Raw genomic sequence first — 25972 nt, forward strand, 5'->3', positions numbered from 1 at the left:
TGTCAAAAGTTTTGAAAGTGTTCCACACAGTGCCGGATTAAGACCTTCCAGGGCCCTAAGTATTGAAAATATTATGGTGCCCCACCCCCTACAAAATAGGATATCAAAAAACATTATTAAAAGTTCAAGAGGTGGGAAAATATCAGTCTTGTCATCATTCTAAATCAAAATTTTCGTACATGCAGATCGAAATAGTCATATACAATTCATTCAGTTTTATCATCAATTAATTTGAATTTTTTTCTGGTATTCTCTGTTGGGCTGGTGCCCCAAGCATGTGCATAGTGTGCTTAATGGGTAATCCGACACTGGTCTCACATTAGCGACATTATTCAACTGCAAATGTTGTGGAATATTGTTCTACGTTTACAGTTTGTGCCCTCGTATGTCCGTAGTTCTTGTCTCAGCTTTATGTCCCTAGTTCTTGTCTCATCTAGTAGCAGAATACTGACTACATTTACAAGCTGGACAACGTGCCCGTCGGAACCCTTTTAAATTATTTAGTGTCTTGCTCAGCTGTCGATTAAGTTCTAACAATTATTTTGTCGTAAGGACCAAAATACGAGAATTAACAAGAACTTATTATTTCCGGTCTTTTATAACGTTAAGTTCAATAGGTCGGTTTTTCGTGTTCTTTCCAAGACAACGTATTTTTATTCAACTTTCAAGAATTAAATTACATCTTTGTAACTAGTTCGAGCAAAAGTGACATTACAAAACACTAGAAGGAATTCCATTACTCTCATAACCTCTTCTGGCTTAGGTTCGTGAAAAGGCTTCATCTGGTTAACATGAGACTGCCAGTACAGCGGACAAAAGATACATTTATAACAATTAGATCCATAAAGTGACTTAATTCAAAGAGAACAAATCTGAAAGAATCTGTTAAGAATTTTAATACATATAACATATTTGTCGGAATACAAATACAGTATAATGCTTGAAATGATTGCTATTTACTGAAAGGTCTCTGGATTAGTTATCATGTGACTGACACGTTGGATTTTTATTGGCTTCACAACATTTTTGTTCACGAACATTGCCAATACCTCACGTACAAAGCAACTTCTGAGTCGGTAAATGATACATAGAGGATACAATTTCATGTCTGGTAGCTGAAAACATTTGTTTTCTTCCAGTTTTTAGTACATACCCATTTAATCTTATATCCTTGATCTAGCGTTAGATACGGATGTATTTTATATCTAACACTCATACTGAACTATTTTTGTGTTTTCGATGACGGCCACCTATTGTTTGTAAAATCCATTTGGATTTAAATTTGATTGGAACTGATTTGAATTTAGTTCGAACTGTACAACGAAAACTATTAAGAAAGCATAAAACAGAGGGCATATAATAAAGACAAAACCATATTTTTGTTTTGTTTCGAATCGGGGAAAAGAACTCATTACACATGGCGTTCGAATAGGTCTCGGACCATCATCTACGTACCCCCACGCCATATCAACCTCGTTCTTTCCCTCGATTAGAACAAAACGTGCATGAAGTTTGTGTACATGTATTAATACATTTTTGTCGGAACATAAAAACGCACCCAAAGATAAATTAATTCATTACTACGAGTGAGCTTAAAAGGATAAATAATGAATTAATTACTTTCTCCAATGAACATATAAAATATAATGGGTTTTGATCAACAACTGCAAGGATGGCTTTATATATTGCGTATGTAATAGAACATAAGTCATTCAGTCTCAACTTGAAGACCGTTCATGGTGAAACTGTTTTACGAGAAAGCGTTATCAAATGAGATCGCAGATACATCAAGAAAGGTCTAATCCCTGTGACAAGTCCATGACAACAGTTAACGTTTTCGTCTTCTCCTGAATGTGCATCTCAAACAAAGCTGAAATCCATGTATCTATCATCATTTGTTTACTGAACTCTCAAACTGAGACCGTGCTAGAGTCCGTAATCGCTTCGATGCCCAATCTTGATATGTGGGTGAATATTTCGAATTTTGTGCCAAAAATATAATCTCTTCCACCCTCATTTCTTGTCTATGAAATTCGTTATACAGTCTAACACCAAGAAGGTTTTGGACGAGTTCGAGTTTTGTTGATGCCATCAAACAAAAGCTCGTTAATACCATCCGGATTTGCACAATAACTTATTTAGTTTTCATAAAATTTCAGGCGGATTTGGCATATAAACTTTCATGACAACATTATCTTGGGAGACTTCGATGGCCGCTAACATTATAGTTGAAAATCAAAGTCATTCCTATTCTTTCTCCATCCAATAATTCAAAACAAAAAAAAAAAATGCGGGCCACGGATTTATTATCATATTCCCTCATATTCACCATACAATGATCTAAGACCAGTCAGAATAAAAAATCAACGTTGATCAGTCGTATTTGATACAAGCAGGACACCATCTATGATTTAAATTTCCTGTGTTGTCTTTAGCTACATAAAGGTTTCATTTGAATCATGTTTTCAGCACAGAGCAGTGGAAGTTTCACGAGTCTAAGAAGGGTCTCGCAGGCTTCCTTGATTGCGGGAATGCATGCTGCAAACGGGAGCAACAGGACGTATATCCAAGCCAGAAAGAATCCAACCGGCCATGCCAGGAATATTAAGATCAGAAACCATAAGATAGCCGACAGAATTCCTCCTCCCCCACCTCCTGCGTTTACATCTGCCATCCTGTAGCTCTGAAAAGATAAATAAATTTATTAACTTTACATTTAAATAACTAGCCGTTTTCATGACTAACTCTCCGATTCCAGAGGACATAATTTGGTATCTTTATTTCATTCTCACCCTTTACACGGTGCATTATGCCAGAAGCCCGCCTTGCCATGAGCTAAATATAGCAAAACCCTGGGGGAAATTTTTTTGGGTTGGGGGTGGGGGCAAAAATGTCCAGGTTTGTTGAGGCTTCTAAATCTCTTCACGTTCTTTTCAAATTGTTTGTTCCAGAGATACTTGTATCTTATACTACTTGCAAGATGGATAAAATAAGCGAAGAATACTGCAAGTCTTGGAGTGAAACTGCTTAAACAGAAGCTGTCAAATGGATTTCCGCATTTTTTGTAATTGGTTGTGAGGTTAATTATATATATCAAAAATGAGGCACATATACCAGAACGATGGGTATATTTAGGAAACCTGAAACCAGTTACTTAACTGTGGCTCATGTTATTGTCAAATTATTTAAATACACTGTTCATACAATCATCAAAGACAGAAGATAGATGGGGGTGGGGAAGAGAGAGAAAATTAGAGGGGGAAGGGAAGGTAATTTAATTGTGATGGTTTTAGCAGCACACAATTGGCTATATCACGAGAAAAAGGGAGCATATGGAGTTTCCCAGTGATACACCGAGACACCCGACCCTGATTGACATGGGCGTCTCCGTGTGTGTGCGTGAGAGAGAGAGACAGAGAGAGACAGAGACAGACAGAGACAGATAAAGAAAGAAGGAAGGAAGGAAAGGGTTCTGATCGCGGTAACATTAAGTGGGATCTGGGCATGGGCGGGAGGGGGGATAGTAACCAGCGCAGTTATCTTTCACCAAACTTTACAAGTTTAAACAACTGACATGAATAAATCTCTAAAAATGACAGTATTCGGCAGTTTTGAGATGGAAGAAACATCGACTATGGACGAGTGAGCGTGTATTCGTACTTCTACTATTGGTACTAATATTACTGAAACGATGAAGAACCATGAAAGAAAAGAAAAAAGGCTCCAGCCCGACCCTTTGAAAGGAAAAACAAGTGATTCAATGCCGTACGCTCGCTGTCAACAATGTATGTATGTATGTATGTAGGTAGGTAGGTAGGTAGGTCAATCTGATTAAAGCCAAATCTTCAATGTCCTATGTGCATATCTGACAGCGTTCAAGGGGTCATGTTCTGGTGACCCATGTTATTACAATAACTCCTAATCTTATCAGCCAATCAGATGAACTCTTATATCTTCGCATTTGGAAACTGAGTAGTGTAGCTGAGAGCATCAATATGTGCCGAACGATCTGCATCTTCGTTAGCCAAGGTGTAAATAGGGTTAACACAATGGAACCTTTGCTAACGAAGACGAGCGATTTGATTCCCCTTCAGATCTTTGAAAGCTGCATTTTCAGTGGCTAATTCAAATGTCACCAGAACATGGTCCCTGCGTGGTCGCTATCAGGTCTTTATGTAGAAACCGTGAAGATCTTATATACTGGTAGGTAGGGGTAGGTAGGTGTGTTTAACAACGTCATACCACAAAGCTGACTCTGTAATACCAAATAAATATGTATGTTTGTATGTATGTATGTATGTATGTATGTATGTATGTATGAATGTATGTATGTACACAAAGTTGACTCTGTAATACCAACTAAATTTAAAGTTCGAAAAATGTTAAAATGAATCACACAAAAATTTAAGATACAGCCTTGAGGTTACTGGTGGCCTAAATATCTAAGCCGCTAGCCATATAGATCACTCACATATATCACTCTCGTCCGCACGAGTTCGAGTCTCTCGGCTCCACGTGGACATGTAAGAAAGTTTGCCAGTAGTATCCCGGGATTACATTGTTCTTTAAAATGCCGACTATTTCAACTGGTGCGTTGGAAGGAGTTTAGGCTTTTTCTTTGAACTTGGGACCGCTCCGGTGGCCTAGTGGTTAGAGCGTCCGCCTCGGATGCGGGAGGTCGTGGGTTCGATCCCCGGCCGAGTCATACCAAAGACTTACAAAAACGGTACTAACAGCTGCCTCGCTTGGCGCTCAGCAATAAGAGGTTAGTGTTAGGACTGGTCAGCCCGGTGTCACGATAATGTGACTGGGTGGGACATCATGCTACATGTCTGCGGCATGATGCCCCAGTGCTAGACATCACTATAAACTGTCACATTGCAGACATCGTAGCGATATAACTGAAAAATTGTTAAAACTACGTTAAAAATCCAAATCACACATCACACTTTGAACTTGGATATAATAATTCTATCAGCTGAAGGTAATTTTTGGATATGACCAGTTCTTTATTTTAACAAATCAGAGCAAGAATATTTTTTCAAGCTTTTTTATTTCTAATAAACACAATAGTCTTTTGTGTTGCCTTTTTGTCAACTAGCTCCGTATTTCATTGGTATGGCAGGGTCATAAGCCACCGACAATTTAAATGGAGGTGGGGGTGGGGGAGCTGACTAATGAATCTTCTTGGATATCATAATCCATTCAGCTAAAATCATTTCTTTTTTTTTAAACATGTATAATGGATATAACTAGTTCTTTTTTTCAAGTGTTGTTTCTAATATGCACCATAATCTGATATACCTCGACATTCCAAACAACTGAAAACGTGTGGAATGGGTTATTTTTTTCAGTCAAATAGCTGACACTAGTATCGTTCCAGATAATAATCCTACTGATACCAAGTTCACCCACGCATTCTTTAACAAACAGATCACTCGCACATATCATAATCGCCCTCGTCCGCACGAATTCAAGTCTCTCGGCTCCACGTGGGTATGTAAGAAAGTTTGCCAGTAGTATCCCGGGATTACATTGTTCTTTACGGGGTCTTCCGGGTTCTTCCTCCACCAAATATAATGGCCGCCTTGTATAGCCAATTATGTGCTGAAAATGGCGTCAAGCACAACAAAACAAACAAATTCTAAATATATGTAAACATGAAGAACAAGATAAATATAAAGTGTAACGATGCTAAAATTATGTACAAATATATCTAAACTGAAAGATAAATGTAACGCATCTAAAATCCTTAAAACATTACTTAAATTTGTTGTACAAACCGGATTCCCTTAAAAACTCAAAGATTTTCTCGGGTAGCCTCCAACAGTTCTTGAAACAGTTTACGAAGAACTTCCCTCTTTCAAGGTGACACCACACTCGATAAGAATGTGATTAACTATCATGAACACTGGCAAGGTACAAACTCCAGTCGAGGTTAACTCTTTAGAAGGTACGCACCAATCAGGTATGCGTGTCGCATGTGGAGCGATACTACTCATAAATAGTAAGTTTGATGTTTTTAAGTCTGTGGAATTTGTATTCAACATACTGCACTTTGTAAAGTATGACGAACATGCCAATTTATACGATATTTGAAGTCCTATAGGATCTTCATTCGGAAACTGGTGACTTAATGACAGTTTTGTCGGCTTTGCATGTCCTTTTATTGATCTTTATGCCAGTGTGACTGGGCAGACAACAGTGCAGAATACTTAGCCTCCGCATTGTACAAGAACATCGGGTTTCTTTAACATCTGGACCTTTATGTAAATGTTGTACAAAGCTTCCAGTATGTCTGTAATTTCTGGAGTAGAAATCGTGGTTTTATTCAGTAACAGAATCGAGATGGTGCACTTGGGTGATGCGAAATACGCTGTCCGCAAACTCAATATGGAATGAAATTTTATACAAATTCTTCAACCCGTGAACGTAATAAACTACCCTAAATGTTAATTTCCAACCATAAATCCTATAAACCCTGATAAACAAAGAAATAACTTCATCCGCAAAAGTACGAATAACTATAACCGTAATAAAAGTCCTCTTCACGTGTAATAATCGACTACCTATAAATGAAATAAACACGTGTAATAATCGACTAACAGTAAATGAAATAAACAGGTGTCGCAGGCATGATCATATCAGCAGCAACTGCATACTGCTCGTGATGAAACTTAACTTTTTATCTCATGCTTTCAATTTATTCACGTTTTTATACGGGTAGAGCGCATACAGTGTAATTTTCATTGACGAACTATCTTCAGAATCAATATTTCGTAATTTCTGAAGTTATTTAAGTCTCATATTAAGCAATATTTCACATACACTGTCAATAATAACGAGTTGAACGATAAGAGCGGTAGTGCGCCCATCCAGATATAGTTTGCTATTGGATTCTAATATACGTCGAGAATGCAAGTAAAAATGAATTGTTGTTGTTGGGTTTAACGCCATTTTTCTGCACACGATAGGCTATACATGGCGGTCAGTATTAATGGTGGAGGAAGATCCCGGGAAAATCCACGGGAAAGAACCACCTACCCACGAGAAGCTACTGGCAAGCTTTTTCATATACCCACATTGGCCGAATCGGAGACTCGAACCCACGCAGACAGAGATGAGATGGCAGTTATCCGTAACGGAGAGCGCTTTAGACCACTCGGGGCCCCAGAAATGAATTGAAAGTCAAATATAAAATAATATAATACGCCATGTTATTACCTTTACGATCTGTGGAAATATTACATTTACATAAGTTGACTGTATACAGACCTACGTTGAAAACGAATCACATTAACGGTTATTGCTTTTCCTGGAGTTTATTAATTTTATGGATTAAGACACAAACTTCATTGCTTCAAGACTGAACCTTGCCTTTGTGTCGGTTAGCTATGTATTTAATTGGTGTGGTATGGTCATAAGGGACCGACTATTTCAACTGGGGGGTGGGCGTGGAAGGAGTTGGGAGCTTTTTCTTTAAACTTGGATATAATAATTCTATCAGCTGAAGGTAATTTTTGGATATAACCAGTTATTTATTTTAACAAATCAGAGCAAGAATATTTTTCAAGATTTTTTATTTCTAATAAACACAATATTTTTGTTGTTGCCTTTTGTCAACTAGCTCCGTATTTCATAGGTATGGCAGGGTCATAAGCCACCGACAATTAAAATGGTGGGGGTGGGGGAGCTGACTAATGAATCTTATTGGATATAATAATCCATTTAGCTAAAGTCAATATATTTTTTTAAACATGTATAATGGATATAACTAGTTCTTTTTTCAAGTGTTGTTTCTAATATGCACCATAATCTGATATACCTCGACAGTCCAAATAACTAAAAATGTGTGGACTTGGGTATTTTTTTCAGTCAAATAGCTGACACTAGAATCGTTCCAGATAATAATCCTACTGATACCAAGTTCACCCATGCATTCTTTAACAGATATAATGTTGTTATATGCAGTTCAGAGAGAGAGAGAGAGAGAGAGAGAGAGAGAGTGTGTGTACCTCGAGTTATAAAAGCACGCAGTCCTGACAAATCCCGCCCTTGTCTGTACACTGGACTGGCAGAATTGATTCTTTGTCGTGTAGGCAAGAATTGTGTACACACCAACATCAACAATCGAAACTGGGTCACTACCCAATTATTGTACCTGTGCACTATTGAATACTCCACACCGGTGCCGTGTTCTACCTGTGAATGGGGAATACACAAAGGGAAATATTTTCGCTTGTCTGAAGCATGTAAGTTATGGAGAGAGAGAGAGAGAGAGAGAGAGAACAGCCGAATAAGGCCAAGATTGTAAATTTTTCAGTCAACAATTGCCATATGTTTCCGACAATAATAATAATAATAATAATGTTGCCCGTTAATAATTGTTTGTCCTTGCTATCCCTACTAAACAACTGCTGACGAATCAAACAACACTGTAGTTCTAATTGGTCCAAAAATTATCATGTTGTCCTCGAACATCTAATATGACCGCTAGCTAGCAAATCTTCTTACCGCTGTTTCTCATGAACGGTCAGATCGACGTGGGATTTGCGTTAAAGGACTTCTTGATGCCGATTTGGCATCCAACATGGCCGCCATTCTGAGAAAAAAGTGGCATTGTAATCCTCACGAACGGATCGTCATACCACCATTGTGTTCTCAATAAAATCTTTTTTTTAAGATATGTGTTTTGCCCTCAGTGAATTGGTACTAATTCTATATCAAACACAATCAAAATGGCGGCCATCTTATAAATATTATTTTTACTGAACGGACGGTCGTATGAATGTGGAATTTTCAGCAAAACAGAAAACAAAAACAAAAAACTCCATCCTCTTCCTATGATTTGCAGATAGTCCCAAAGAAAACTATGTCAATCCTACATCCAGCATCATGCCATGGCAGTCACTGCATGGTTTCCATCTTGAAATTCTTGTCATGGACACTCTTCATGAACTAATGATCAGACTGACACGGGTTTGAATTTTTTAAAAACTTCCGCAACTGGTCTCGATTGCAAATGTTACAGATATGTCCTCCCAATATGGCGGCCACATTGGTTTTCATAAAATGCTTAACATGCCTACTCCTCCTAAACGTAAGGTTATATTGATACTTCTTGCAATATTGCAGTTGGTCCTATAGGTACCACTCTGCATTACTATCTGCCTCTGAGAGATGGACCGCTATATGGTAAAGTTGCTTGCACTTGCAACATGCACAATAGCAAAAATGTTTTGGCATACCTCTATGCTACTGTCATGTATTGAGACTGAAACTTATTGACATGTGGTAATTATGGAAACCATGTACTATCTAAAGCAGACACTGTTCGAAATAGCGGCCCGATGTGTTCGAAAAATTTGTCTAAACTAGTCCCAAAGTACACTAATTTTTATAATTATTCAAACAGGGAGAAAGTTATTTTTACCAGAGTAGACAACACTTAACTGCTGAAAGTGCAATAAATGAATTATAAAATACATAAATGGAAAAAAGTTATAGGCTAGTTTACTTTTCCAATGTACCTTTCAAAGTCCAGGAGTGACAAGGACCACCAACAAAAAAGTGAATTAAAAGTTAGTTCAACGTTACCTAAGATATACATAATCTCTTTTTTTTTAATTAAAAAAAACAGTGAGGAAAACAAGGGAAATTCTTTTTCTTGAATAATCAAACCCTATGCAAAGTGAGAAAATGTAGAGCGGAACAATATCAAAATGATCTGATCCATCCCACAAAATGGCTGCCTTGGCAGATTCAGCCCACAAAGTGGTTGCCTTGGTAGATCCAACCCACAAAGTGGTTGCCTTGGCAGATCCAGTCCACAGAGTGGCTGCCTTGGCAGATCCAGCCCACAAAGCGGTTGCCTTGGCAGGCATGTTGAAAATCTTCTTTACGTCCACTTCTCTTGATTGGATGGTTGTACCGACATGGGCTTTTCTCTAAACACTGCACATAAGAACACGCAGCAGGTCATAAAAGAAAAATAGTTCTCATCCTAAATAAAAACCATAATGGGCATCTCAGAATTATTGTTTCCACCACTCCTCTAAACATTAAGGTTTCACAAAAACACAGTCTGCATAGTAATCACAATTGATGCAGATTAGAACGTTCGTTCTCTATGGAATTTGCTTTGGAAACCAGACAAATCTGAACTTGGGGTCAAGTCCAAGGTCACTGCACGTATTTTGATACTTCACTGAACCTATGAACCCAGTGACTTGTACATATACAATTGAAAATTGATGAGACATTGCATTGTGTTGCTTTTCAACAAACAAGCCGAATGTCAGGCGTTATGGCATGGAGCTGAAGGTTAACGATCTTTACTCCAGCTGTTTTCCGTGATGGCCTGTGAACATGATAGCACAATAAAGTATGAATGGATATTCTTTCTTCTTTTAAAAATCAAAACCCAGTTTAAGGATATATCTGAGGAATGCCTTGAATGATTGCAATTCAATAACACGCCCATTAAAAAACATAAAAATAAAATAAAACTTTATGAGAATATCTTGACAGTATCTGAGACTATTTCAAAGTTATTTTGTCCATAATATTAAAGCAACGGCCGCGATAACGAGTTTGTAATGAGCTTATCATATGGTGTTTCTCTGGACTAACTGAGATGGTGTATGATTTACTACTCAGTAATTAGAAAACATAACAAGAGATGGAATGGGGTTCTACAGACTGAAAAGAATTGTCAAGGTATCCAAAGGTAAGGCTGTTTTTTCTTTTATACATGCCAAATGTTGAAACCATCCCTGATGTTATCTGAGTGATAAGAAGGTTTACAAGATGACCACTGTTGCCGGTCGTAATGAATTAAGATCGGCGTCATTTTTATTAAAGACCAACCTGACATCATATAAATTTATTTAAATAAAATATAAAAAAGGAAAGTGAAATAATTACAATAACTCAGAGTATATGAATTCCTAGAATGTGATTCTATAATCATCAATTGTACTATAAATTTTTCACTAATAGGGAAACTGTTCCAAGGTGATCTGAACGAAGGTTCTAAAGTACTATTAAACTACCGTGATAATACCACTGAAGGTAATACAGTTATTAATCTAAATCTTTTTTTACTTCAATTAAATCACGTGAGTAGCAATAATAAGACTTTCAACATACCCCACCATAGTGACCATACTGGTATCAGATTGAAACCAGTTTCATTTTTACATCAAAAGTATACTTCCATGTAACTTTCGGTTGAGAAAAAGCAGCAGTAACAAAATTTTCAAGAAAATGTCTGCTATGGTAAACATAACGGATGTCAGATTGGCACCATTTTCATTTACGACCAACTAAATATAATAAAATGTCTCTTGGTGAAAGACCCATGTAATTCATCCATCCACGACGGATACTTATAATACTTTCAAGACATTTCATTTAGGACCAATGAGAAATAATATGAAGTCTTTCAGTGAAAACATACTGATATGACCATCCATTTTGATGGAGTGGCCATATTTGATGTCCGAGCTGCACCATTTTCATTAAGGACCATTTGGACCTAGGAGTGAATCTGTATGTAAACTTTTATGCCGATCTTCGGGCAGTTTAGGGTGAGTAGCGACAACAAATTGTACTAACGTAAGGACAATAGGCCACCCCAATATATACGGTCTATGAACATTAGAGCTAAAAATAAAAGGAGGGAATAAACGAACGTCTCATGAATTCCTACAGATTAGTTTATCTTCTTCTTGTTCTTGTTATTATTATTATTTTTATTTTCTTCGCTCTGAGGCGTAATGGGGGAGGGAGGGAGAGGGCATTTCATTAGCGCCCTATTGCTTGGAAAACTATTGTACCGTGAAGGATTCATATACAGAACGAATCAAAAAACCCGCTTGAGCGTTGCTAAACAGTCCACGATTTCACCTATTTCCAATTACCTCAAGACGATAGTCCTTGTTAACACATTAACCCCTGGCGACGAGTTTAAGTGGCAGGAGGTAGTAGCCTACTGCCGAACTCTGTAGCGTCAAGGTCATGTAAGATACACTAATGTGGGTGGTATTATAGAAAGGTAGACAGACGTAGCTCTACAATGACACCCAATAATCTGGAATTTCTAGTTGCACTACAAAATACAGAAGGAAAAACCTCATTTTTGGACCCGATTTTTTTCCACCCAAAATTCGCCCGTGGTCGGAATCCGATTTTGTGTTCGGATTTTAGACTTTTTGGTCTCAGATATAAAGCAGACCGGTATGAACTGCAAACAGACAGATGAACCTTTGCAAAAAGTAGGATAAGATGGGCATTTGGAATAAAGAGTGGTCTCGATACGAAATTAATGGGTCCGTTAAGCAAAATAAAATCATCCAACCTTTACCCCTCTGCTCATGCCCGAGCCAAATAGCCAATGAAAAACGATGTTTGTAAGACAACTAGGCATTATGTTATTGGAAGATCACCTGGAAGTTGATGTATTAGAATGTATTCAGAAACAGCTTTCAAAATGTGTTTCCTGCTCGAATTTCAGGCGAAAACGACAAAAAACCTCCAGAGGTTAATGTATTAACTGAAAGGTTCTTAAATGTGCAAACACTACAAAATAATTTATCTAACCACCTTGATAATCACACATCGCGAAACTCTAATTTCACGCTTCATGGTTTATCTTTTGTTTTACATTGATATGACTTATTAGTAGGCTTTTTTCGAGTCGAATATTAGTACTTAACGTCATGCAGTACAAAACATGACCCAAACAAATAATGCAAAACATTATTCATATCTCAGATTACTAAACATATACCTAGAAATATCCAGAGAATTCCCTATGATAAGAAATTAGGGAGGGCCCCTTTTACGAAACTAATACATACTGTCATACTTTTCGTTAATACGGTACATGTGAATGCTGCACCTAGAAATTGGTTAAGTACTTGGGTTAAGAAACATTATCAAATATTCCCTAAAATCTAACAATGCTATAAACGTAGGCATCAATATAAATAGTATATTATATAGGTATTTTACGTTATTTTTATAGCTGTCTTTATATATGTACTATGGCAGTTGTATGAAGTCCATCTTTAATAGGAAACAAATCTTTAGGCTCGAAAGGAAAACGTATCCCTTCCGAAAAGAGAATGGTCTGTGCCTGACAGAACTCTGAGATCGACTATTTAATCTTCTGGTGTTAATGATTGAGTGGATATGTTTTTCTACCAAAATATTTTTTCCTTTCATCAGCCACTGCATCTGCATCTGAACCACTATAAATATAAATATTTATTCAGAACAAGATTATATTTTGCAAGCTATTTGGGAGACGGAAATGTATTAAAGACGGACAAATCAAAGAGCAACATAATACACCTCCAGAAATTTAAAATGTTGCAAAAGAAATAACAAATCTCTTTTTCGATTTCACTTCATGGTTTAAGGTGTGCGGGTGCACTTCGACGAGTAGGACACCTCAGCACAACAGTGATTTTGGTTAACTTTTGTGTATGTATTAAGTTTATTTCTTAAGACATGTTCATGGCAGAATCGTCAAACTAGACGACTGCATGCATCTCAAATAGTACCACACCCTTACCGCGAAAGGACACTGTAGTATATATTGCCCATTTTACAGGCTCGTTTTGATGAGCACTACGCCCTCGCCAAAAATGCATCACTGTAACCCATATTTAAAACTTCAACGAATTTGGTTTACTTTCATGCTTTGATTGTTCATGCCTGATTCGTCAAACTAGATGACTGTATAAATCCCTCTTAGTACTACACCTATACCCAAAAAAAGTCTGCGATTGCTTCGGGTTAAGTTTTGCATTAAGCTCACGACCATGTATGTGTTTTTTCTTGATATGTAGATAATATCCCATCAAGAATCATGAAACATGGCGATGGGATGTATCTTGATGATCAATATTTCCTCATTTCAATAGTAGGCGATTATGGTCAATATTTTATCACTCACTTACTTCGGTTAAATTTTGTACTTTAATGTTAATTTCTCTAGTAGGCCCTACTGTTCATGCTAGAATCGTGAAATTGAGAATGACCCGCATCGCTGTTATAACCAAACCCATACAACAAAAGAATATCATAGTGACCTATATTTTTTAGTCGTGTACATGTTTTGCTTATGTTTTGAGTTTTGCTCACCACCACACGAAAATGTGGCATGTTATGCCCATCTTGTCTAGAATCATGAAACTTAACGAGCGAACGCATATTGATACGTTCTACGTTAGTATCGCAAAGTTAAGCTCATGTGACCTATCTTTTATGGTTAAGCGTCTTTTTAAAATTGTTTAAAGTTAATTTATTAGGTTATGTTTATATTCTAGTCAGTAAACTTGATAACTGGATACATCTCTTTTTATTACTACAATCTTACAAGCAGGAAGGTCCTTGTGACATACATTTTATGCTTCACTAACTTGGGTTAAGTATTTGTTTATGATCACAGAGATTCATTCATGCTATGCACATACTAACATAATCATGTCATTTATGACAGACCGCTCCGGTAAACTCGGATGTGGGAGTTCGCGGGTTCGAACCCAGTCGAGTCATATCAAAGACTTATAAAAATGGTACTAACAGCTGCCTCACTTGGCGCTTATCATTAAGCGATTAACGTTAGGACTGGTATGGGTGGAACTTGATGCTACATGCCTGCGGCATGATGTCCTAGTGATAGACATCACTTTAAACTGCCCCACTGCTGACATCGTAGTGATGTGACTGAAAAATTGTTAAAGCTACGTTGAGTCCAAATCACACACACACACACACACACACACACACACACCATTTATGACCAGTGGAGTTAGAAAAAGTATAACAAATGTTAATTCAGTGGTAGATTTCCATGTTAAAGACTAGGCATGAATTATTATGATAGTTTACCCTCAGCAATGTTAGCCGTGTATTGTACATGTGAACGAGTATATGCATTAAATGAATGGACTGCACGTTGCACACCTTTAATGGGAGACCTAAACCTGTAGTAGCTATCAAGGTAATTATTGAAGCATACATTATTATTTAGTTGTCACTCCAAGATTACTCAAAGCCTGTGACTTTTACGCAGGTAACTGTAGTTTCTAAGGACAAACAATGATAATAACTTCTCAAGCAGGTTTTTACGAATAATTTTCTTTTTCAAAAATAATTTAAAAAAATCGAAACTAATCTGCGATTTTAAATCTGCTCATTAAAGTACGTAAACTTTGATATCCATAGCGTTATTTTAAAAAATTACTTGTTTCTTATGCAATGCTGCTGAAGGTAGCTTAGAATGTATGTTTGTAAGTGGTTTATCGTTATGTCATCGCTACACCAGCTATAGAGTACTAACTGAAAGTACAATTTTACATTTTAAATAAGATAACAAATTCTAATGAAAAGATTATTTTGAAGATTGTCATCCCCCACCCCTTTAGCTAGTTGTGGGGTTAACGCCATTTTTCAGCACACGATAGGCTATACATGGCGGCCAGTATTAATGGTGAAAGAAGAACCCGGGAAAACCCCAGAAAGAACCACCAACCCACGAAAAACTAGTGGCAAGCTTTCTCACATACCCACATTGGCCGATTCGGAGACTCGAACCCACGCAGACAGAGGTGAGATCTGCCACTAGCCCCCCCCCCCCCTTTAGTTAGTAAAGAAACAAAATTTCACTGTTAATATCGCTTTAGTTTTTAATTTAGTTTCTGGGTAACGATGTTTATAATGGCTACTGGAAACTGTAAAAACGTGTGAGTTATGTAATTGTTGATTATACCTTTCTTGTTTATTATACGAGTTGCCTTACACCGCTCCGGTGGTCTAGTGATTAGAGCGTCCACCTCAGATGCGGTTGGTCGCGGGTTCGAACCCGGCCGAGTCATACCAAAGACATAAATAAAAATGATACTAACAGCTGCCTCGCTTGGGTGGGACATGATGCTTCATGACTGCGGCATGATGTCCCAGTGCTGGACATCACCATAAAGTCACACACTGTAGACATCGTAGCGATATGACTGAAAACTTAAGGCTACGTTAAAAATCTAAATCACACACACACACACAAGTTTCTTTCCTTATATAGAGTAGTTATTCAGAGGGATGGCATCAGTTTTGTAATAAATAAATAAAAACCACAATACCTTCCTATAAAGTTAATTTACTATGCTTAATTAAAACAAAACTAAAACTTGTAAGATAAGAATAGTGAATGTACAACTTAAGTGTGAGGTACAATTTCAGATGTAAAATTTCATTCGCAAGTTCTCGGTGAATCCTTCTGTCAACCCAATGGTAGAAATAGCAGTGGTGATGTATAGTGTCGTCTCGTGAATATAGCCTAGGTGGTCCGAATGGAAAAATTTTCAATGTTCAATATGTAAACGCAAGATACACATTTGACAGGTACAACACTAGGCATGTGCATACACACATATTCCACAGACTGGTCCAGCGCTTGTTGAAAAATGTAGAAAGAAATCTATTCATACAATTCATAACTTAAACACTTTGACCTGTGTTTTGTACTTAATCAATATTTTTTCATACAATAAATCCTGAATTCTAACCCCATGCGTGCTCGGGGACATGGAAAATGCTCCATGTGCCCTTCCGTGTATTGTAACAAATAGAGACACCAGGTACGGCTGTGTAGTGATTAGCAGGCCGAACTCGCGACCGAAATCATACCATCTCATTAGCCCAGGTGGGTCACCGTGTTGTATCTTTAGGCAAGGGTACTTAACTGCATCGGTAATATGTGTAAAACTAATACTAAAATTTGTCTGACAATATTATTTTCTTAATTGCTATTAGCCTCTCTCAGGCCCATATGTTATCTCTTAAAATTAATAATAAAGTATGTTTAACGTGTTTGTTGCATAACAAAAATAAATAGACAGCAACCTGCAAATAAGCTAAAGTATGTCTTCGCCAGAATTTGTTAAAAAAAAATTTAAAGTACAAAGTCTAATGAAACATGAATCCGAAAACAATTTCTAGGGATCCAAAATGAGACCGTTTCTTCTTTGTTAAAAAGCATACATTTTGTTCTCCGAAAATGTATCCGCAAAACAAGAAACAATTTATTTGCTATGCTATTTCTGTATTTGGATTGACTTGGATTGGATGAGAAACTACGAAGGAAAATTGTTCGATCAGTTGTAACCTCACGGTCAATCCCTGTTTCGTAGCTAGCCAAACTGGTCCAAATGGGAATTATCCATAGACATTCAAGGTATGATCCGTAGGAAAGACCTCGAAATTGCGAATGTGTAGGGGGGGGGAGGGGTCAAAACAGCCTTAGGGCAGCGAGATAATCAGAAAGAGTACTTGTTGTGAGGAGCGTTATTCCGAAGAGCTCTGCCCAATAAAGATACGCTTTCCAGTTTTATATTTTGCACAGGGTGAAGTTTAAACGAAAAAATAAATTAGTTCCGACATTTGACCTGTGGGATGAGTTATTTAACGAAGAATCCGGGAATATTAAAGTATGGCGTAAATCAGTTTCATGTAGGCATTCAATATGTACCACCATGTCGGCCAATTCTGCGCGTAAGGTAATTCTGCGCAACGATACATTTCTGTAAACACTGGATCACGTGTTATTTTGGGTCAAAAATCCATTTTGTATTAAGAAAGAACGATCGCAATTTAATTAAGAAAAATGATATTCATAAAGTGTACAAAAATATCCCGCATTTCGACTCGAAATGCATATGAAAATGTGATTCTAAATGTCAACATGAAGACCCACTCCATGACCTCCTTGAACCGGTAACACAGATAATACGATTTATTATGTATCTTTTAGAATCATACAAATAAATACATTATATAAAAGATGTCAATGTATACCTTAAAACAATGCTGCATTTTAATTCAAGTTTCCATTTTTGCAAGTTGTCCCACACGTACAAAATCGTCTGCTACCCAACGTGTCAACTTACCGCTAGAATATAAATTTTCAAGAAATTCACCGGCGTATCGTCTGTTTCTATATTCTTTAGTAATTTTTCCCCATCGGCAAGACGTTGTAAACACATTATATCCTATTCATTCTTGTTTCTTTTCCACATAAGATACTTTTTAAAATTTTTATATAATGTTGAACTTTACTAACTTTTTTACAAGATCGGTTTTGTTTGCTTAATACATCTTGCCATTTATTGGCATGATTATGCGGAATTTTGTAAAATTAGCTATAAACCTGACCTAATTACTAGACTGAAAATATTACATCTTTTCAACATTGTGCGCATAATAGACCGACATATCGCGAGTCAGGAAAACACGGGGGTGCTATCCCCTGTGTCTAAAATTAATATTATTTTGAACAGAATATTCGGGTGACTTGTGCCTCTTTTCAAATGGTAAGCATCACTGTATTTTATTTTCGTCAATCGGTCGAACTCGTACGCGTTTTGCTTCAATATTGGAGACGGAAACCTTAAGTGCGCAGAAATGCCTGACAGCTTTGTACCAGATGTCGCTGAAGTGTTATTACTACAACATTTGAATGTGAATCTATGCGCCCCGAGCGAACACCCAAATTTAGCAAGCAAAGAAGTGTACTAACTGTATTATAAGTCTACACCTGACACTCTCTCAGCAGTTCGTAATAACTGTCGAGCGCCCTCAAAGCGTGTGTACCTGATAGCAGCCGATCCATCCAACAAGCAGCTTTAGTAGACTTGTCCTCTGCTGTTTTGGAGGTACAAACAACACGAAGAATGAGTACGGGACTAGACAAGTCTACAAAAGGTGTCTTAGACTAACGTGATGCATATGCAAGGAAATTACGATTGCGATCAAAAACTGATGCCTTTAGTATGCCCAACGGCCATAAAGCACACATTTTCTGAATTTGAAGTGATCACATGATTCATAACCTGCCTTTATACAACGGATCTCAGAATGCGCACCGAAAGTAAACTCGCGAGATTGACAATGTACCACACTTACAGTACAAGTAAAAGTCACACGGGTTCTGTAGGCATTCAATTCCGATTACTTCAATAATGGGTGTTATTTTTTAGAATTTGATTATACATACCTTGAAGTGGCACCTATTCACTTCGCTTGGATTCGTATACATCCATATTCCGATGGAAGGTCATTATTTAGATGCCCCGAGAGGTGCATACAGCAAAATCAATGTTAAAGTACGTGGACATTTTTGGACCACAGGCACCTAGAGGTGTGATCCAGTACAATCAGGATTGAATGTCGCGCGCTGTGACGTCACAATGAAAGATACGCATATTGATAAATAAATTTGTATAACCCTCCATTGTGACGATTCTACTCGACGCGCTCTTATTTTAATCCAAGTGTAGTACATGGACATCACTTTAAAATACTGTAGAGATTGATAATTTTCGTCGAGACGTTTATTGACAGTTAAGGTGCAGTTCATTCAAAAATAAGAATAGAATATAAAATTAGTGTTACGTTTTAAAGGAACAATTTATATATAATTTAAAATGAGTAAATGCTTATACATGACCCATGTGACTTGTGTTTATAATACCTCCCCCAAGTAAGATAAACATTTCGACGACTTGTTGACATTGTGCAGGGAATTATCTTATGACTGACAAGTACCCCCCCCCCCATGTAACTCGATATGGTATGAATGGGTTTTTGATTAACCAGTACTTTGAATATTCCACTTCTGAATCGTATATATTTCAACATATAGCATCCCTTTCTCTCACTGGCGAGCCATTTTAATTTATACCCATTTAATACCAATATCTTATTCTTTATTTTAATTGAGAGGTCTGTTTTTTTAATTTAATTTGAGATATCTCAATTTATATTTATTAAAATACATATGTCTTAAACACAGGAGATATATCTAAATAATAATTTGATATTAAGTTAAGACAAAACAAATGTCTGTATTGAAATAAAAAATATTTCCATTGAAAATAGAGATATTTATATACCTTGTCATATACCAAATGCAGGACAACTTTGTGAATGTTTTTTTCTTTTTCTTGCTGCAGCTGCTGCAAGCTAACCTATGAATAGAAAAAATTTGGAATGCATTGTACATGGATTCATGGTTGTGTGGAGAGGAAACTGTTTAATTCTTGTTTCCTTAAGGCTAGTTGAGCTTATGTGATAGAGTGATCCAGTGTTGTCTGTAGTCTGTTGTCCCTCCATTCATACAATGTCCATAGGCTCATCCTTGTGAACTCATTAACTCATTATATCTAGGTTTAGTTCAGACTTGGTGCATGGTGTATATTTATTGACCATAGATTGCATAATATCTATATCCAGCCCCATGAGTCTTGGCTTTGAGCTTGGGGGTCAAAATTTGATTGTTGCAATATATATATATATATATATATATATATATATATATATATATATATATATATATATATAACTTGCGAATGCAGTAACATCAGCAAAATGCAAATGGACCATGATAAACATGGTACATGGATGGTACATGGGTTTTCAATCACATATGCTGCATGATGTATCTGATTATCAGTAGTGTGGACATGTGAGCTTGGATTCAGGGTCAAAAATCATAACTTATGAACAGAAGAATGCAAATAAGCATTTACAAACTTTGATAACACTTTATGGGGTGCTAGTTTATCTTGAAAATATCTCGGACAGGTTTGACAACCATTACTCATAGCATTGGGGTTAAAATCAGAGTGTATTTAGAGCTTGTTTCCACAGTAGGCTTTTAAACACAATGACATGAACAAACATGAAAGTATCTTTACCACATTTGGTATATGGGTACATTTTCAATTACTTTTTGGATGAGTTTCATAATTATCATATTATTATCGACCTTTGATTCAAGCCCAAAGATCGAGACATGTTTTTTTTTAATAACTTGGTTGGAATGTGACTACAATATCTTGATGAATGGGTTTTTATTAAACTTGGCTCTTTTAGAATACTGATAGGAGGCCATCCAATTAGTATGTATGCAAAAATCTGGCAAAGCTTGACCCTTCCCTGTACACATGCATATTTTGTTACACACCTGTATGTATGCTTGATGCCCCCCCCCCCAATTCTATAGAACGTCCTATATTTAATCCACACAGAAATGATAAAGGATTAATAATATTAAGGTGTTTAATAAAGCATAAAGTCCACTGACATTGAATGTCTGGCTGAATCAAAGAAATAAGCTGCATAATTTTGAAAAGTTTGTCTAGTGTCCACTAAAATTCAAATGCTGACTGAACCCAGTCAAACAGGTTGTGTATTAGACAAATTATTATTGAGCTTTCACCCCCCCATTTCCTATGCGTACATACATTATGAGTAGACCCCCCCCCCCATCTCAAGTGTATTTGGGTTTATTCCCCCTCCACCCCATCCATGCATATGTACTAAATGGATGGCTCCTAGTGTAACATAACCTTATTGCCATTGTCATAGGTAAAAACTTTAGACTTGTCACCTGGCCATAATTCCAAATAAGCTTATTGGTTTATCACTGTCCAGCATCTATCCTCTGTCTATCAACATTTACATGTGACCAATCTGGAGGCAATGTTTCTTACCTAATTTTGATCAAACTTGCAGTACAGGTTTAGATGATTAAGGTCTGCAGTAAGTTTTAATGTGATCAAGATCCACCCATATTAATGAAGGAATCTTGCATCTGATTGGCTGATCTGTTTTCCACACTGGAGACCAAATCTGAAGCTAATTTTGATCAAAATTTGAAAATGGGTCAAGAAGCTGTTGTTGTTGTTGCTGTAGGGTTTAATGCCATTTTTCAGCACAAGATAGGCTCTACATGGCAGCCAGTATAAATGGTGGAGGAAGAACCCAGGAAAACCCACGGAAAGAACCACTGACCCATGAGAAGCTACTGGCAAGTTTTCTTACAAACCCACATTGCCTAACTCAATACTCGAACCCACACAGACAGAGGTGAGATGGCAATGATCTGTAACAGTGTGCTGTAGACCACTAGGTCACTCGGGGCCCCTGCCAAGAAGGCTGCCACATTTGGCCAAATTTCTTAATGTTTACACAATATTCACTGGCTAAAATAATGCTGAACCTTTACCACTGTAGGTTTACAGCTGATGTGAAAGCCATTGACAATGTGCAAACCATACCTAACTCAACATGAAATTGTTTCATTTACATTTTACCTATTGTTATGACTGATTTAATTTGTAAAACATGTATTTATTGTTTTTGTTGTTGTATTGGGTCTAAGACCATTTCTCAGCACGATATAGGCTATGCGTGGAAGCCAGTAGAACTGGTAGAGAAAGGACATGGGAAGAACCACCAACCCATGGTAAGCTACTGGCCAGCTTTATCAAATACCCACATTGGCTGAGCATTTGACTTGAACCATAGTGGACAGAGGTGAGACGGCAGTGATTGGTAAAGGTGAGTGCTTTAGACTGCTTGGCCACCTTGGGCCGACAGAATTTGGTGAATATGTGACAATTAGGTAAAACATTCAGAGTGTTGTGACATTATTTCATGGTGCTTCATATATGTACATGAGGAAAAATTTGATAATGCAACCTGACATACTGTCTGGACATTGGCTAACATCAGATTTAGTGCTTGGAGAGATTTGATAGCCTGAATTTTATTCCCTGTGGAGTTCTTGTGTACCTGATGGCCATAAGCATGGTTGATTATATGGTTATTAATTTTCTGAACGTTTACAGGCATTTAACTAGAATGTGCCCTTTACACATGATAAACATTGCAGTCTTAATCGCCAAGATCGTGAATAAGTTTGAGAGTGAGTTATTTCCATCCATATTAAAGAGGTGATCTTGTATCTGATTGGCTCAGATTGTTACCACACTGGAGACCATTTTTGAATGTACAGATGGAAATTACATGTGTAAGTGAGCAATAGATTCATGCATATTAATGAGGTCATCTTGCATCTGATTGGCTGAGCTTGTTTCCACTTTGGAGACTGTATTTCTGATCTCATTTGATGAAATTTTTAATATGAACTTTATCTTCAAGTTCTGTAAGTTATTCAGTAATGATAGGTCCATTTATTTAAATGAAGTGAATTCACATGAGAATTGGCTGAGCTTAGAACCACTCTAAAGACTTTAGTTTTTGATTGAGTTTTGAATAAACTTGCTAAATAAACTTTATTCCTCAAGATCTAAGATGGAAACAATTATGAATGAGATCTACTCAAATTAACGAGGTGATCATGCATCTATTTGACTGAGCATCTTATAACTTTGTTTAATCTGCTCAATAAAGTATAAGGTCAAAAGGGTACTATGTTGATGTAGAGTAACAAGATGTGTAGAGACTGTAACTTTGATAGGAATAATTGATCAAACTTAATGAAAATGATGTTAGATAGTTTTATAATGAGCAAAATCTCTTCATTTGTCTGTCTGTCTGTTTGTCTATATATATATATATATATATATATATATATATATATATATATATATATATATATATATATATATATATATATATGACATAATTTTTTATCTGATTGGCTGAGTATGTTAAATAAGCTTATATCCTCATGTCTTTGGTTATAAAGTAAGTGAGATCTGTATATATTAATTAAATAATCTTGTATTTGATTGTCTTTCTTAGTTCCTGAGATCAAGAGACAATATTTCTCATCCAGTTTCTATAAGACTAGAAATAGGTCAAGATTAAGATTAGGAATTTCAATATATAATAATTACAAAGCTGTTAGAGGTAACTGGTGAAAAGTTTTAATGCTTTCTAAGTAGTATTGCTGTGTAAAATGTCACTGCAAACATTTGAAAGTTTTCATGTGAGTCAGTGGAACAATGATTTATATCTCTTGAGTTAAGGTAAGACCATGCATCAACTACTCAACTAGAATAATCCTGAATCTTTTATTTGAAAATGATTTATAAATTGTAAGCCAAATATCTCAGCATTCGTTAGTTTTGGAATTGGAAACGAAAATCAATTATATAATAATGCTTCTTCTAAAACATTATGGTGCATTCACTGTCTTATGCCTATTTGATCCCAATGCCAGGCCTTACTTTTAGACCCAGACAATGAGGTTACAGCCTGCTGATAGTACTATTCATAACATAAAGTGGGTCAAAGTTTTTGTGACACTTAACACAAAGAACTCATAATTATTGTACCAGTAGTTATTAGTAAATTCATGATCAAATTAGATGTTGATTTTTTTTGGCTGACTGAAAAAAAGTTCTTCAGTTTAATTACCAGCAAAAACATGAAGACTTTTACTTGGAAATGAGACATGAGATCTTTTAGATTGTGTCCAAAAATCAAATTCTGGGAAAAAAAGTACAGTAATGCAAAGAATAACCTAGCTGTTACAAGGCATTAAAAGAAATATAGTCTGAAAGAATACTGCAAAGTAGGTGTATCAAGATCTTGAATGAATTCTACTGGGAGCAATTCCACATTTGCAAATCGAGAATATCACATGAATAAATGCACGAGGTTACTATGAATTAACCAAATAGTGAATTACAATATTAATTCTTTACATGAACATTGCTGATATCTCAAAATATGTATGTAGATCAAACACTACTAATGAATCAAACCCTACAAATGGTAGTTCTACGTACTAACGATTCTAGTAATGAAGTATACATACTGCACATAATTAAAGTACAATTACCCTGCCATAATAGATTGCGACAATCGAGCAAATAAGTCACTAACCTTTCCGAAGCTCCTTTGTAATTCCCAGAATAACAGTGTTTCCCACCAATTTTGAATGATGTCGGAGTAGCTTAGAACTTCCTTATGTAATTCCCACAAGATAGTTTAGCGACTACTGACGTTTAGTTTCAAAACACTAGATTTAAACTTGCGATTCCAATGGTGGTCACACCTTGCTCAGTTCCGAGTGGATGTCGATTCAACTGTTGTCTACATAATAAGCAGACATTGCCCCCTCCCCGTCAGTCTGTCAAGGGTGGATTTACGACCCCCACTTGATTTCCTTTGAGCCAACACCTGCAATTTATGCCACTTACCTGTGAATTGCATGCCGCTGAATAAGGCGCCAGCATATAATATCTTGCCAAATATTCTAGCAGATGGGTCACTGCTTAAATCAGTTATAAACATGATACAGCGATGTACATGCATCTATATTAATATGCAAGCTTTAAGTGGAATATTTGTGTCATTAACCCACCAATTAATACATTTATTTAATTTTTTAAAAATAAATAATGCGTATATGTTTAAAATGTTGTATCTCACTGAGAGCCTAATTTGAACTTAGCTCAAATTTGGCTAAATGAGTTGTACTCCATGAAAAAATATTCATTATTATTATTAATATTATTATTATTTTTCTTATTATTATCACTCCGTTGGCCTAAGTGGTCAGAGTGTCGACCTTGGATCTGGAAGGTTGCGGGTTTGAACCTTGGCTGAGTCATAAAAAAGAATTATAAAAATAGTACTAACAGCTGCCTTGCTTGGCGCTCAGCATTAAAAGGTTAGTGTTAGGACTTGTTGGCCTGGTGTCAGGATAATGTGACTGGGTGGGACATCATGCTACATGTGTGCAGTATGATGCCCCAATGCTAGAGATTACTATAAACTGCCATACTGTAGACATCATAGCGATATGACTGGAAATTTTGTAAAAGCTACATTCAAATTCCACACACATTATTATTATTATAAGTCAATGGTGTAGTAAATTTTTGCACATTTTCATGATTACAGATAAATACAATGAGAACAAAAGTTGCTTCATTTAATTGAAACCAAGCAGAGAATATATTACAAGTATCTATAGAAATCTGTAAGGTATCTTCCATTATTACCTTTCAGGTGAAATACATGGACAGATTAACATATGTAACTGTAGAGCAGCTGCTTTCTTTTGGGGCCAACAAAAGGGGGATTCTGATTGCATCCCATATGTGCCTTCTACACTACCAGCTGTCATAAACAGGCCATA

General features: G+C 36.6%; 1 long non-coding RNA gene across 1 annotated transcript; it reads right to left on the minus strand.

Annotated features, from left to right (window-relative positions):
- Window positions 1–878: 878 nt before the first annotated feature.
- LOC149793956 (uncharacterized) lies at window positions 879–24800 on the minus strand. Its single transcript, XR_016422911.1, has 4 exons — window positions 24712–24800; window positions 19962–20036; window positions 8016–8202; window positions 879–2683 (listed from the first exon to the last, which is right to left on the minus strand). It is a non-coding gene; the product is annotated as an uncharacterized LOC149793956 (long non-coding RNA).
- Window positions 24801–25972: the final 1172 nt, after the last annotated feature.

The sequence above is a fragment of the Sinohyriopsis cumingii genome, chromosome 8 (genome assembly GCF_028554795.1).
Source record: "Sinohyriopsis cumingii isolate HCF-2022 chromosome 8, ASM2855479v2, whole genome shotgun sequence".
Lineage (NCBI taxonomy): Eukaryota > Metazoa > Mollusca > Bivalvia > Unionida > Unionidae > Sinohyriopsis > Sinohyriopsis cumingii.